Consider the following 15,998-nt stretch of genomic DNA (forward strand, 5'->3'; position numbering starts at 1 on the left):
GTGAGTGGCAAGCCCCATCTCTGTATAGCACACAATAAAATCCAGATGGGATGTGACCCTCCTAAACTTTTGTTTCATTCCTCTCTCCTTTCTCCCCCAGAAAAGGATGGGAATGGGAAATATTGACAAGTTCAATAAAAAGGCAGGATGATGATTCTAGGATGGAAACTTTCCCATAGAATAATCAAAGAACCAGTAACTAGGAAACAGTATCCACTTTTTCAGTCTTTCCTCAATTGTACCTAAATTCCAATCATTTCCTTCCTTATACCCCTCCCAGTGGTATTGAAATGGCATCATGAAACATAGTCAGGTGAAAAAATAAAACTGGGAGATGTACAATGGTTAGATACTTGAAAAAAATGTTTATCAGTGACCTGGTTTTGCAAGGTCCAGTGAATATGTTCCAAGATTATGATGATTTCTTCCTTTCCCCTCCTCCCCCTTTTGGGGAACCATTATCATAATGGGTCTGCAATGGGCTTATCATCTTCAATGAATAGGCACTGCTATGTGTAAAGCCCTGAATTAGATTAGGAGCTGGGGTTACAAGGGAATATGATGATCTAGTTGTAGGAACAAGAGATATGTGTTTATATGCATGCACACACATGCACTTACATGTACCTCTATCTACATATACATACATGTATATGTATACACACATATAAATGCATGTAAGCATGTATGTAGTGCTTTTATACATTTACACATGTATATACAGGTAAAGAATGGAAGACCAATACAGGATGGTTTACAGATTAAAACTCTAGGGGAAAGATAAAAGGAAGAAGTTGCTTTGTCCAAGAGTGGTTGGCAGTCATCAAGGATTTTTGTCATGGAGAAAGGGCAAATCCTAACATAAGTAGAGAGGAACAGAGAGGCCATTCGTGTTCCTATGAGTATTTAGCATTCATTAGCTCAGGTAGTCAGTCAATAAACAAATATTAAGTAGGTACTACATTTCAGAACCTGTCCTAAGCACTGGAATCAAAGAAAGGTTAAAAAAAAGGCCCTGTCCATACGAGGCTCATATTTTAATGGGGGAAACAACATGCAAGCAGCCATGTACAAGCAAGCTAGATACAGGATTATTTGGAAACGATTGACAGGGGTAGGTCCCACAGGGAAAGGTTTCCCGATAAGGGTGAGATTTTTAGCTGGGACTGGAAGGAAGCTAGCAGGCAGAGATGAAGAGTGGTATTCTAGGAATGGAGTTCAATAAACATTGATGAAATTCTGAGTTAAAAACAAGTCCCCGACTTCAAAGAGTTTATAAGATGGTATGTCCATGAGTGCTGTAGGTATCACACAAATTAGGTCCTGATAAATGCAAGGCAATAAACGCAAGAGCAAAGTGTTCTGAAGGATTAGGAGAGGGAGAGATGGCTTCCAATATCTTCTCAGGTATCTAGGTGGCGCTGCAGTGGATGAAACATTAATCAGGAAGATCTGAGTTCAAATACGGCATCAAACAATGATTAGCTGTTTAACCCTGGATAAATAACCTCTTTTGCCTCAATTTCCTCAGTTATAAAATGTAGATAATAATAGCACCAGCTCCCTAGGGTTGTTGTGGTGATTCAATGAGGTATTATTTGTAAAAGTGCTTGGTACATAGTAAGTACTCATAAATGCTTCTTTCCTTCCAGTTGGGAAATGGAAGGGTGTCCAAATGAGCACTAGCCTTTTAGGGAAGTATGATTTGAATATTAGTATAGCATCTCTTTTTATTTATTTATTGTTATTTTCATTTTTTTGTCTTTCACACTTAATTTATTTTTATATTACTACAATAGTCTTATAAAAGTAACAATAATTCCCTCTCCTCCCACATAGATAGAGAAACCTCAAGAAAAATAAAGTGAAAGAAAAAGAAAAAATGTACTTCAGTCTCTGGATTGGATCACATTCTTTACCATAAGTCCATCAGAGAAGTTGCTTCAATATTTTTTTCCCACAGTTGCTATTGCTAAGTGTATCCCCCTCCATCCTATTCCTCCCCACTTCCATTTATTCTGTTCTCTCTCTCCTTTCATCTTGTCTCTCCTCAAGTGTGTTGCATCTGACTACCCCCTACATATGATCCTCCCTCTCTTCTATCACCTACTCTACCTTCCCCTCCCCCTTGTCCTCTTTCTTCCATCCCTTTCCTCTCCTTTTCCTTCTAAGGGAAGATAGATTTGTATACCCTATATTATTTACACTCTGAGCCACTTCTGATGAGAATGAAGGCTCTCCCATTCCCCCTTCCATTCCATTACAGCTTTTGCATGAATAGCCCATTCTACCTCTCCTTTCCCTTTCCCCCAGTACATTCCCTTTTCACTCATTGACTCCATCTTTATAATATACCTTCATATTCATCTCCTTCATGTGTCTTGTTTATAAATGCTCCTTCTAACCAGCATCTCTTTAAAAAGAATAAAGCAATACAATTATAGCTTTTGGCACAAACTCCATGATGATGTTTGTCCTTCATTCTTGAAGAAGACCATAATGGGAGGTAATGCCATGACAAGCACATGAGTTGGATTTGAGTGAAAAAGTGTTGAACCTAGGTCACTATCCTCACTTTTTCCTCCACAGCCATCTAGGTCCAGTGGCCAGATATGAATCAGGATGACTGGAAATGGCCCTGGATGTGAGACAATCAGGGTTACGTTACTTGCCCAAGGTCACACAGCTAGTAAGTGTCAAGTATCTAAGGACAGATTTGAACTCATATCCTCCTGATTCCAAGGCCAGTGCTCTATCCACTGTAACAGGTGGCTACCGCATAAACTCCATAGTCTTGTTCTTTAGGACTTCTTTTGAGCATAGGCAGTTGTAGAAAAACCTGGGTCAGATGGAACATTGCATCTGTGATCTTGATGCTATCTCTTGTTAACTGTGTGACACTGAACAAGTCATTTAAACACTTTGGCATTCAGTTTCTTTGATTGCAAAGTGAGTGCGTTGGACTAGGTGATCTTTCAGGTCCCTTTCCATTAGAAATTGATGTGATTTGGGGCACAAAACTTTGCCTATTACCTCAAAGGATCAATATGAAAGCTGTTTCACATTTAATATACTTTCCTGCAGTCTATCCCCTCGACCTTTCCAATCTTCTTAGTCCTGTCACTACTTCTCCCACATACTCTTCAATCCAGTGACATTGGCCTCCTTGCTGTTTCTCCAACAAGACTAACTTCCAATTCTCCTAACTGAACATTTCCACTGGCTCTTATCTATGCCTGGAATGCTCTACCTCCTCATCTACACCTCCAGACTCTCCTGGCTTCTCTTGCTTCCTTCAAGTCTCAGTTAAAAACTCTCTTTTAGAAATCATTTTCTAGTCCTTAATTCCAGTGCTTTCCCCTGAGTTGATTATTTCTAATTTATTCTATATATTGGCAGAGACATCTATCTTTCCACATTTTGCATGGGAGTGTCACTGCAAGGCTTAATAGAGGCAGAATAGTCATCTCTAGCTTCTTCCCCTTTTACCCTTCTTCAAGGAAGACTTTGGTTCCTGCCAAGAAGGGAAGCATGGTCATTCTGCCCTCCTCAGAGGAAAGGAGGAATTGCATTAGAATTATATCTACTGGTTGTCTTAAATATTATTATTCTAGGGGATGTGGTTTCAAGTTCAGTTCAAATTTCTGAAGATCACTATTCATTAATGAAGAAAGCAGGACACCAAGTTTTACATCTAAGGTTTGACTCCATTCCCACCAAATACTTTTTCCACAATGAATACACATAGTAATTAGCAAGAAACCCATTTGCCCAAGGCCATAGCAAAACAGAAATCAGAGAAAATACATTTTAGAGAATATATACAAGACAATACAAAGTAAAGGAGCTCTCCCATTGGGAGAGAGTTAAGTCAATTAACCAAGAGAGAATCCAAGATTTCACCCAAGGGGGAATTTTCCAAGGACTTCAGGGTAACAAGCTTGGGATAGGGACAAGCTGGGGGCTGCCAGCTCTTCTTATATCCCAGAGTCTTATTTTCCCTTCAGCAATCTAAAGTGGGTTGGTGTCTGTCATTTTTTTTTCTCTTGAAGTTGGAAGCCAGAAATATCTGTAATGCCAAGAAAGTAAAAAGTCCAAAGAAAATGAAGAGACTGAAAGAGCTCTCTTCTCTCCCACTCTTGCCAACTCTTCTCTCAAGTAGGTGTTGGGCACTAATCTTCACCAAAGAGGAAGGACTCCCATATTGGTGGGCTTTGGGACTCAAGTGACACAGTTTATTTGGTAGGGTAGCTAAGTAGTACAGTGGATAGAGCACTGGTCCAAGACTCAGGAGTACCTGAATTCTAATCTGACCTCAGACACTTACTACTAGCTATGTGACCTTGGGCAAGTCACTTAACCCTGATTGCCTTGCATTCAAAGCTATCTGCTGTCATCCTGAATCATATCTGGCTACTAGATCCAGATGGCTCTGAAGGTGAAAGTGAGGCTAGTGACTCTGCACAGCAAAAATCCAATTCAAGTGCTTATCTTGGCATTACCTTCCTGATGCCATGGTCTTTGAAAACAAAAGACAAACATTATCAGTTTATTTGGGCATAGGTGTTTGTATGTTATCTCCCTCATTACATTACCACATTCTTGAGGGAAAGGAATATCTTTTGCTTTTCTTTGGAGCTCCAGTGCTTAGCATAGTGCCTGGTAAATTTTAGGCACTTAAAAATGTTTACTGACTGACTCCCCTTCCAAATGAGGAGGTAGGCTAGAAATTCTTCCTAATGTTAGCTCTATGACTCTCAGTTTTCTACTTCATAGGAAGTTTGAGCTAGGTGACTTCTGAGGACCTTTTCAGTTCTAAAACTATGAGCAGTGATTATTCTGGATGAACTTATAAACAACTCGAGGTGTACCTAGCTATTAATTCTGTATTCAAAAGACTCCCACTGTTGTGACACATTACTGCATTTTAGAAATAATTGGAATATTTGTGTTATATTAGTTCCATAAATGAACTAATTTAAAAAACTTAATTTAATTTTTGGTTCAACCTAGTATATACAGTAGAATAGGTGATGTTTACCTAATCATTAAGAAATATTAGGAGTGAGGGCTGGAGGTTTGAATTTGGAAAATATCACACATCTAAATATTCAAGGAAGATTTTAAGTTTAAGATTTTAAGATTTTGGTTCTACCTATGTCATATAACTTAGAAAATTCTTTAGTTTTCCAGGTAATTCAGATTCCTCATCCTATCCCTCTTGCCCTCCCAAGCCACGTTTTTTGTTGTGAATATTTAGATATTTCAGGTAAAAGCATTATTTGAATTTTCATGCTCTGGGTAATTGTTCATTTCAATGTGTAAACAGTCTTTGGGAGATGTTCAAACAGCCCAATTATGACTCAATACTAAGTAATATTTTTACATTCTAATCCTAAATTAGAGATTTTGCAATTGTGCACATTAACGAGTCTAAATTGGCCACCTTAAAATAAATGTTTCAAGGTGACAATTTTTTAAAATGTGAAAATGAGCTTTTGGTGTCTTCTTAAAGCTAATTAGAGTAAAACAATTCTAACAATTTCCTTGATATAGGAATGAAAATTCAATTAAACACTGGGGTGCTAATTAAATTAACAAAATTTAAATGCCATGATGGAACACAATCAGATGAAAAGTTGCAATGGAAATAATTCTCAAACTTCAAACTCTTGACAAGGCAGCTTGAGTAGACTTGGGTCTTTGGGATGAAGTAATTCCTCTAAAGAAGTTTTATTTCATATACTATATATGTAATATTATATATGTAATATATTTATTTATTAAAAAACTTCCACATATGTGTATATGTATGTATGTGTTTTGTGACTCGAAATGTTTTTCCTGATAAATAACAAGTGTAATTTTCAAGTTATTAAGTCACAGTAGGGGCTTTTAAGCGTGACCAGTCAACTGGATTTCTGAAGATAGATGAATGGATGAGGAAAAGTTTGTTAAGGTCAGAGGATTATAGCTTCTGGTTTGGAAGGGCCAACAGAAGTCAATTAGTGACTGAAAATGTCTAGATAGAGACTGGGTACCATGTTGTAAAAGAAATTGAGGAAGGGAATACTGCATTGAGTAGGAGAATGAGCCAGTGCCTTGACCCTCTTGAAATTGCAAATATTGAACAGATGCATTTTCTGAGCCTGTAGAAAGATGAAATAATTGCATAATGACTTAAAACTATTCTACTGTTGGAGGGATAAGGATATAAATGATTTTTACTATTGGGGGATGGTGAATACAGCCCATGTTTCTGATCACAGGCCCCCAACATAAAAGAGATCCCTAGTCCATCATTCTGGGAACATATACCTAGCTACTCAGACTTAATCCAATTTCTTTACATGAAAGCTGACCTATATACCAAAAGATGGGGTTCTCTGTATCATTCAATCACATTATATCTGAGGGTGGGAAGAGGGGAAGACTAGTGCCATTTCCCTTGAAAAAATTTTTTTAAAAGATGCAAATAAGTGGTTTTATGAGTGAACACTTTCTGAAAACCCTTTATCCTTTTCATACCTTGGGGATAAACCTGGTGATTCTTAAGCTTGGATTCCTGTAGCACTTAGTACCAGTACTTTACTTACATAGTCATCAAATAAGCAATGGAGTATAGTGGCAAGAGTACTGGACTGAAAATCAATAGTCCTTAAGTCTAGAATCAAGTGAGTCACTAATTAGCTATGTGACTCATGATTTCATTTATCCTCTCTGGCCTTATTTCCATCCTTTGTCAAATCTTGGGCATGGATTACATGGTCCCTAAAAATGTTTCTAGCTCCCAAATTTGGATATGTGAATTCCATTTACAATTAGAGAATCACAAACAGTCAAATGATCTGAATAGGCAGTTTTCTGATGAAGAAATTAAAATTATCTAGTTGTATGAAAAAATGATCCAAAATATAATTGATTAGAGAAACAAAAATTAAAATAACTCTGAAGTATCACCTCATACCCATAAGATTGGCTAAAATGACAAAAAGGGAAAATGATCAATGTTGGAGAGGTTGTGGGAAAACTGGGATACTAATGCATTGCAGGTAGAGTTGTGAACTGATACAACAATTCTGGAGAGCAATTTGGATCTATGCCCAAAGGGTAATGAGACTGTATATACCCTTTGATCCAGTAATATCACTACTAGGTTTGTTTTCCAAAGAAATAATAAAAAAGGAGAAAAGAGCCACATGTACAAACATATTTATAGCAGCTTTTTTGGAGTGGCAAAGAATTGGAAATTGTGGGGTTGCCCATCAATTAGAAATGCCTAAACAAGCTATCGGACATGAATTTTATGGAGTACAACTGTTCTGTAAGAAATCATGAGTGACAAGACAGGGCCAATATGACAGTGTAAAGGCAGAGACTCCTACGAGTTCTCCCCCAAACCACTCCCAATACCTTTTAATAATGACTAACCAAGGTTAAGAGTGGTAGAATCCACAAAAAGACTGAGAGAAACATTTTTTCATCCCAAGAAAACTTGGAAGATCAACAGAAATGGTTTGTTACACTGGGTTTGGAAAGGACCCGCAGTGCAGCTTGGGCTGGCACTGGAGCAAACAGGTTCCAGCCATCTGCAGGGTGCCTGGGTCCCTGGGAGTGCCTGGTCCATAGCATTTTCAATCCAGAGACTGCCAAGGACAACTGAAAAAGTCAGCAGGAAAACTGTATTGCACCAGAGTGAGAGAGAAGCCCAATCCAACACAGACCTCAGTGCATACCTGGTCCCAATAACCAGAAGTGGGCCTGGGGAGCCACCTGACAGGGAGTCACCCAGCAGCTCATTCTGGAGCACTCAGCACTCATCCCAGTATGGGATCGGGGGGAGAATGCAGATGTCTCTCTGCTATCCCTGAGGCAGAACTATGTTGCTTCACCCGTACTCAGATCCAGGTCTTATTTTGGGGTCTCAGTCTCAGAAAAAGAAGTAGAAGCACAACAAAGCTTATGGCCTGCAGCAGAGCAGGTGCCCTCACAGCTCCAGGGAAGAGGGGAGTGCCTATAGTCATCCACAGATCAGAGCACAGTCCAGGAGAGCTGTCAGAGCCTCTCATAAAACCTTGGAGGAATCGAGAACTTTCAGGTCCCTGCAGGGTATCTCTGAAAACAACTGCAAAAAACCCTCAAAAGCTTCAGCCAGTGAGTCTTTCATATTGAAAGCAGAGCCCTACCTTAACAAAGAGTTAAAATCAAGTCTTAGGCTGGAGAAATGAGCAAACAACAGAAGAAAAAAAAATCTACCATAGACAATTACTTTGATCCTATGGAGGATCAAAATATACACTCAGAAGATGACGATGTCAAAATTTCTGTATCCAAAGACTCCAAGAAAAATAAGAATTGCGTTCAAGCTATGGAAGAGCTTAAAAAAGACTTTGAAAATCAAGTAAGGGAGGTAGAGAAAAAATTGAGAAGACAAATGAGAGCAATGTAAGAAAATCATGAAAACCAAGTCAGCAGCTTGGTGAAGGAGATACAAAAATATTGAAGAAAATAATTTCTTAAAAACCAGTTTGGATCAAATGGAAAAACAATCCAAAAGGCCTGTTAGTATAAGAATGCCTTAAAAAGCAGAACTGACCAGACAGAAGAGGAGATACCAAACTCTCTGAATAAAATTCCTTAAAATGTAGAATGGAGTGAAGGGAAGCTGATGACTTTGTGAGAAATCAAGAAACAAGAAAACAATACCAAGAGGATAAAAAACTAGAAGAAAATGTGAAATACCCCATTAAAAAAACTGACTTGTAAAATGTATGCAGCAGAAATAATTAAAAAATTATTAGACTACCTTAAATTCATGTCTAAAAATAGAGCCTAGGTGTCATTTTTCAAACAATTCCTCCAGGAAAACTGCCTTGATATCCTAGAAGCAGAGGGTGAAATAGAAATTGAAAGAATTCATCTATCACCTCCTGAAAGGGATCCCAAAATGAAAACTGCTAGGAATATTATAGCCAAATTTCAGAACTTTCAAGTCAAAGATAAAATATTACAAGCATCCTGAAAGAAACGATTCAATTATTGTGGAACTACAGTCAGTATACAACACATGATTTAGCAGCTTCTATTTTAAGGACTCAAAGTGCTTGGAATATGCTATTTCAGAAGGCAAAAGAGCTTGGATTACAACCAAGAATCAACTCTCTAGCAAAATTGAATATACTATTTTGGGGAAAAGATGGACGTTCAATGTAAAAGAAGATTTCTGATGAAACAATCAGAACTGAACAGAAAATTTGATCTTTAAGTATGGGACTCAGGAGAAGCATAGAGAGGGTAAATCATGAGGGACTTAATGATGTTGAACTGTACGTATTCCTGTATGGGAAGATGATACAGATAGCTCTTATGAACTTCTCATTCATTATGTCAGTTAGAAGGAGCAGATATCAACAAGACACTGGAAGGAGTTGAATTTGAAGGTATAAGATATTAAAAAAATGATGTTAATGGGGGAAGAAAGGAATGTACTGGGAGAAAGAGATGGTAGGGTAGAATGGGATTAGTTATTTTAAATAAAAGAGGCAAGAAAAACTTTTTACAGTGGAGCAGAAGTGGGGGAAGGTGAGGGGGAGTCAGTGAGCCTTACTCTCATCAGAAGTTACTCAGAGAGAGTTACTCAATAGGGTACAAAAATCTATCTTACTCTAGAGGAAACTAAAAGGGAAAAGAAATGGGAGAAAAGTGACAGGGGGAGAGGAGAGGGGTTGTAGGTGACAGAAGAGAGAGAAGATTGTGGGAGAGAATAGTTAGATACAACATATTTCTGAGGAGGGACAGAGTGAAAAGAGAGAGAAAATAGAATAAATAGGGGTAAAGGGGAAATGGGATTGAGGGAAATATAGGTTGCAATCACAACAGTGGGAGAAAAATATTGAAGCAATTTCTCTGATGGACTTATGATAAAGAATACTATCCATCCCAAAGACAGAAGTGATGGTGTCTGAATACAGACTGAATCAAGCTTTTTTTTCTCACTTTATTGTTTCTGAAGGTTTCTTGTTGGAGGGGAGAGGTTATATTTTTTATAATGTTTTTTTTCATCGTTACATATTTTAACCTATACCAAGTAACTTGCTTTCTCAATAGGGGAGTAGGGTGGGAGAGAATTTGGAACTCAAGGTTTTGGAAGTAAATGTTAAAATTTGCTTTTTCATGTAGCTGGGGGAAAATTTAAAAAAAAAACGGAATCATGAGTGACCTAACTCGAGAAAAGCCTGGAAAGATTTGCATGAACTGATGCTGAGTGAACTGAGCAGAACCACACTATACACATTATACACACTATTAACAACATTTTGAGTTAATCAGCTATGATATATGCAACTCATCTTAGCTGTTCAGTGATCAAGGATAATCCTGATAGACCTGTTAAGGAAAATGTCAGTCATATCCAGAGAAAAAAACTATGGAGTCTGAATGCAGAGAAAAGCATACTATATTTACTTTTTAAATCTTCTTTTCTGTTTTTGCTTTCTTTCTCATGTTTTTCCCTTTATGTCTAATTCTTCTTTCACAACATGATTAATATGGAAATATGTTAAACATGATTCTACATGTATTACCTATATCAGATTGTTTGCTGCTAATGGGAGGTGGGTGGGAAGGGAGGGTGGTAAAAAATGTAGAACCCCAAATCTTACAGTTGAAAACTATCTTTGCATGTAATTGGGGAAAAATGTTTGGCATCGTTAAAAGAAATTTTAAACTGAAACAAAAAACAATTAGAAAATCACAGATTCCATAATACACATATATTAACATACCTGTATTTATATGTCTCTATATAGGTATATATCTATGTGCATATGTATATATGTATATATGCATGTTTATGGTTATTTATACGGGTGTGTTTTGAACCTAAATGTTGTAACCTGTTGATATCTTTGGGACCCTGTCCCTGCCATCTAAGGTGCTACCTACTGTATCCTTCCCAACTTTGTATCATTCATATATTTAATAAGTAAGAAGACTTTCTCCATGTCCCTACTGCTCATTTTTCTTTTTCTTAACATCTCGGGTGTTTAAAACAGTATCTAAAACAATGTACTAGGGATACTAAGAAAAAGCAAAATCAACTCAATGCCTCCAAGGAGCTTACATTTTAATTGGGGAAACATGTACATAACTAGATATGTAAAAGGTGCATACAGTGTAGATGAAAAAGTTGTTCTTGTTTGTACTTCATTTCATAAAGGACTAATGACAACCCAGGATGTTGTCTTGACCCATGACAAATTGGTTCTATGTGCGGCAGAGTTACACAGTCATTGGACTTACTGTCTCTTCCAGAGTTATCGAAATTCAATGGCGAGAAAAAAAGTCAGGATGACCAGCAGTGCCTGCTGACACAAAGCTAGGAGGAATACAATAGGTAGCACTTTGGATGGTAGAGTCAAAATCCCAAAGATCTTGACAGGCTATACAGTGTTCAGGCCAAATACACATAGCTGATATTCAACACTAGTTGAAAAACTCAGTTTCACTAGGTCAAGATGAGAGGATCATAGACTTTGAATTGAAAGTAACCTTAGAGGTCATTGAACACAACTGTCTACTTTTTCATATGAAAGAATTGAAGATCACAGAGTTTAAATGACTTGCACAAGGTCCATCTGGCAGTAATGCAGGTAGGATCTGAACCAGATCACACATGGTCAAACTGTAAATAGTTCATTTAATTTTAGTGGAGTACAAGCTAAAAGTGAGTCAAGAACAAAAGAGCAGCCAAAAGAAAAAAAGACAAAGATGCCATGTGACTGTATTGAGAAAAACAGTCTCCAGAAATAAGGAGTTGGCTGTTGCACTCTCCTGCTCTAGGGGGAAAAACCATCTTCTGGGTTACTGTGTGTCCTGATCTTGCCACCGTATTTAGGAAAAATGCTGACAAACTGGAGAAGGTTCATAGAAGGGCAAACAATCCCTTATAAGGTTTTTTTGAAGGAGAAAATGAAGGAGAAAAGATGTCTTCTCATGGACCATGAGAACTTCATTCAAACATTAGGAGAGCTGCCAGTAAGAAGAGAGATTTGATATATTCCACTTAATCTCAAAGGGTAAAATGTAGACTTGGTGGAAGTTGCAGAGAAACAAATTCAGTCTTGCTACTGGGAAAAACAAAACTTCCTAACAATTAAAGCTAGTCCCAGATAGAATGAGCTGCCTTTCAAAGTAAATGAGTTTCTTTTCACTAACAGTCTTTAAATGAAAGCTGAGAGAGCTGGCTATGTACATTGCTATGGGAATTATTGTTTTGGTGTGGATGGATTCAATGGGCACTGAGGTCCCTTGCAACTCTGTGATGCCGTGAAAATGAGCATCTGTTCAGGGAACCCCAAATCCCCAAAGGCTGGAACAAAGCCAATACTTTCCCCCAGGGTCCACTTGGTCACACTTTACACTTATGGATGATTAGTCTTATTCCAAGCAGTAAGGGAAAAACAAAACAACACCAGGAATAGTGAATCAATGACCCTTAATAGTTCGGTTTATTGGTCTATCTTTTAGACTGACCCACTTGATGACATCTCTAGAGTTGCAACCATTTGGCATCTAGAAAATGTCCCTATTACAAGCAAAATTAGCACAACTTCTTTCTTGAATGAAGAAGAATTGAATGGATCATTCATAGTAGGACTTGCTCACATAATGGGAAGCAAGGCTTTGTCCTGAGCTCCCCATATACTTTCATTGGAAGCTTTTAAGCAGAGGCTGCACAACCAATGATCAGTCATCAAAAACATCGTAGAAGGACTTTTTATTCCTATAGGATTCTAATTAGATGACATCTCTTCTAATTCAGAGTTTTCATGATTCTGTGAAGTCAATTAGCCTCTGTGAATCTGTTTCTTCATTTATTAAAAATAAGATTAGACTAGATCACTTTACTAAGGATCCTGCAAACTCTAGAATCCCATGATCTCATACTCTAGTCCTTTTGGTAATAGCTGATGATATTAGGCATATGGTACAGAGGCATTGGCTTTACTTAGACTTCTCACAGCCCTACTCGGAACTCATGCCATTTGCTAATAACATCATTAATACATTAGAGTCAAACTCCACTGCAATGTAATATCATAGAAGTCATTGCCCAAGACACAGAAATTTTATCATTCAATACTATCAACTTGATTATGGTCCCGTTTACAGCATTGGTCTTGTGGCACTTGTGCTTGAGTTGTCTTTGCACAGAAGAAGTTGGCAGTATGTATTGAGGTGTCAGTATTCAGTATCTCTGTAATGCTATATAACTCTTACAACATAAGTAACCATTTTCACATGTCAACTGGCAAGCCTTAATTCTCTCTACTGTCATGTGATCTTGAAGGGCATTGAACCCATCACCTTGACTTTGCCAGGGCTATGTTTACCAAGTGTGATAATGTGCCACAAATACTCGTGAACCCAGAATTTCAAGAGTAAGACATCATAAGCTTAACGGGGCACTTCTCCTGACACAAACAATGAACTTTTGTAATTAATGATGAACAATTCATTGAGAACCCTCCTTTGAAGACTATTTTTCCCCATTTTCTTTTGGACAAAAATGAAAAACAAGTTGCTAAGTTATCTAAGGCTAAATACATTTATAAACCATTTTCAATTTTAAAGGAATTATTGATTGTTGGCATCATTTATGTCCCTATATAAACATGATTATCAATTAGAGCTAGTCACCGATAGAATGCATTAAGTAGAGGTCTGTATTTAGATTCAGAAAGACTTGGGTTCAAATTTTGCCTCAGGAATGACCAATGAATACTAGGCAAGTTGCATTAGCCTTTCTGTGCTTCAATTTCTGTGAATATAAATGAGGGGGATTGAGTCTGATTGCCTTCTAGGGTCCTTTCTAGCTTTAAATCCATAATGCTATGATATGAATATTATTTGCTGCATGATCTCATAGCTTCTTTGTCCTTCAATCTTTAGGACTTTTCTATCAAGTCACAGAGGAGTTGTGATCTGCATTGATGGAGGGAGTTCTTACAATGGTTGTTTATTACATTGATAAAATCATAGATCCTTTTTGTTAATAATTTTTAATTTTATTATTCTAGAGCCTAAATAGTATAAGAAAAATGGATTATTTTTCTATGAAATCTTAACAAAAATATGAGTGTATAGCAAGGAAAGAAAATGACCAAGCTCTCTGGCAACCCCCCTTATGTTGATTAGAAGCCTAAAAGAGAACAAGAACCCAATGCATTCTGTAGTCTGAGCTCTGCAGGTTCAGAAATTCTACATAAAATATCTCTTTGTTGATAGACCAGGGACTAGAAGACTCCCAGGCTGATTCTTGGGCAGAATGGGGGCTAATTGAAGTGACTATAAAGAAAGAACTTAAAAAAAAAACACACTCTATTGTTGAATTTTTTTTTTCCTAACAGCAATTGACAGTAGGATTTTCATCTATTTAACGAAGCTCTTCTCCAGCTCTCCTACTGGTAATGTAACCCCCAACAATGTAATCTTCACTCTAGGATTTTTTAAAGTTGAAAATAGGGTTAGTTATATAAAGAATCCAAGGATACTTATATTCAGAATTAGATGTACGTTTGAAAGTTTGAAACCACAGGCAGACGCTGCTAAAGAGAGTTAATTGATGAAAACATGTTAGGTGAAGGAACATTATAGAGGACAGTTAATTTCATAGGAAATATTTTTAGCATAATGTCCAATGTCTTGAAGACATATTAAGAAGATAAACACATTATAAGTATTTTAAAAATATTTGGAATTTTAAAACAGCCTTGGAGGGATGGTAGGCCAATTCCTGCATTTTACAAATGGGAAACTGAAGCCAAGAGACAGAAAGGGAAAATCTTAAGGTCAGATGACCAATAAGTAACAAAGTTATTATTCAAATTGAGATCAGTTGATTCCCAATACATCAGTCTTTCCATTGGACCACACTCTATCCAGAACTTTGGTATGTGTGCTCAGCAGTATGGGGACAATACGCAGATTGATGATCAAGGCAGGTAAAGAAACTGACATTATCAATAATATATTATTAAGTGCCTAAATGCCAGACACTATGTCAAGTAAGTTCTAGGTACTGTGCTAAGCGATCGTCTTATCTGTGCTGGGATCATTGGCCAAACAGCATTTTCATGCCAAGACCTAGAGATGGAAATCCTGCCTTTGACACTAACTCCATGCTGTGGCCAAATCACTTAATCTAGTTGGGACTCAGTTTTCTGTTCTGAAAATTAGACAGGAGTATTTGTAGTACCTCACAGGATTCTGGTGAGACTCAAATGAGATAATGAATAGAAAGTGTTTTGAAAAGTTCTATATAAAATCTCAGCTATTATTATAATGAATTAATGTTGTTTTTAGTGAAATTATGCCAGTTGAAGCAATATTAGGTGATATGTGCCTGTGCAGGCGATAGGAAAACACAGAAAGATCTGTTATATGTTGCACATTTAGTCCTCCATCACTTTGTTCCCCCTTCCTCTATCTCTGCAGTAAAATATACGCTTGTGGAAGGGAGATACCATTTCATTTTTGGCTATCTCAGCAACACCCCTTCATAGTCTGACACATATTAATAAATGTTTGTTGAATCAGTGTGGTACAGTGGAAAGAGTACTGGATTTGAAGTCAGTGGACTTGGTGTTCAAATCTCGACATCCAAACCCAAAGTATTTGTGACCTTAAGTAAGGTGACCTCTTAGAGTCTCAATTTCTTCTCCTGTTAAGATAAGGAACTAGACTAGACAAAGATCTTTGTCCCAGGGGCAACTGGCTGGTGCAGTGGATAGAACAATGGACCTGGAACCAGGAGGATCATTATCTTAAAGAAATTAGAAAAGGACTTTGTCCCAGCACTAAATATATGAACATATGAGCCTGTGAAATCTAGTCTTAAAGTAGAAGACATTAAGGAGAAAAAATGATTATATAAAATATATATAGTTTTTATACAAGTTGATATTAACTATATATGCATGTATATGTGTATATCT

This window comes from Macrotis lagotis, chromosome X (assembly GCF_037893015.1).
Source record: "Macrotis lagotis isolate mMagLag1 chromosome X, bilby.v1.9.chrom.fasta, whole genome shotgun sequence".
NCBI lineage: Eukaryota > Metazoa > Chordata > Mammalia > Peramelemorphia > Peramelidae > Macrotis > Macrotis lagotis.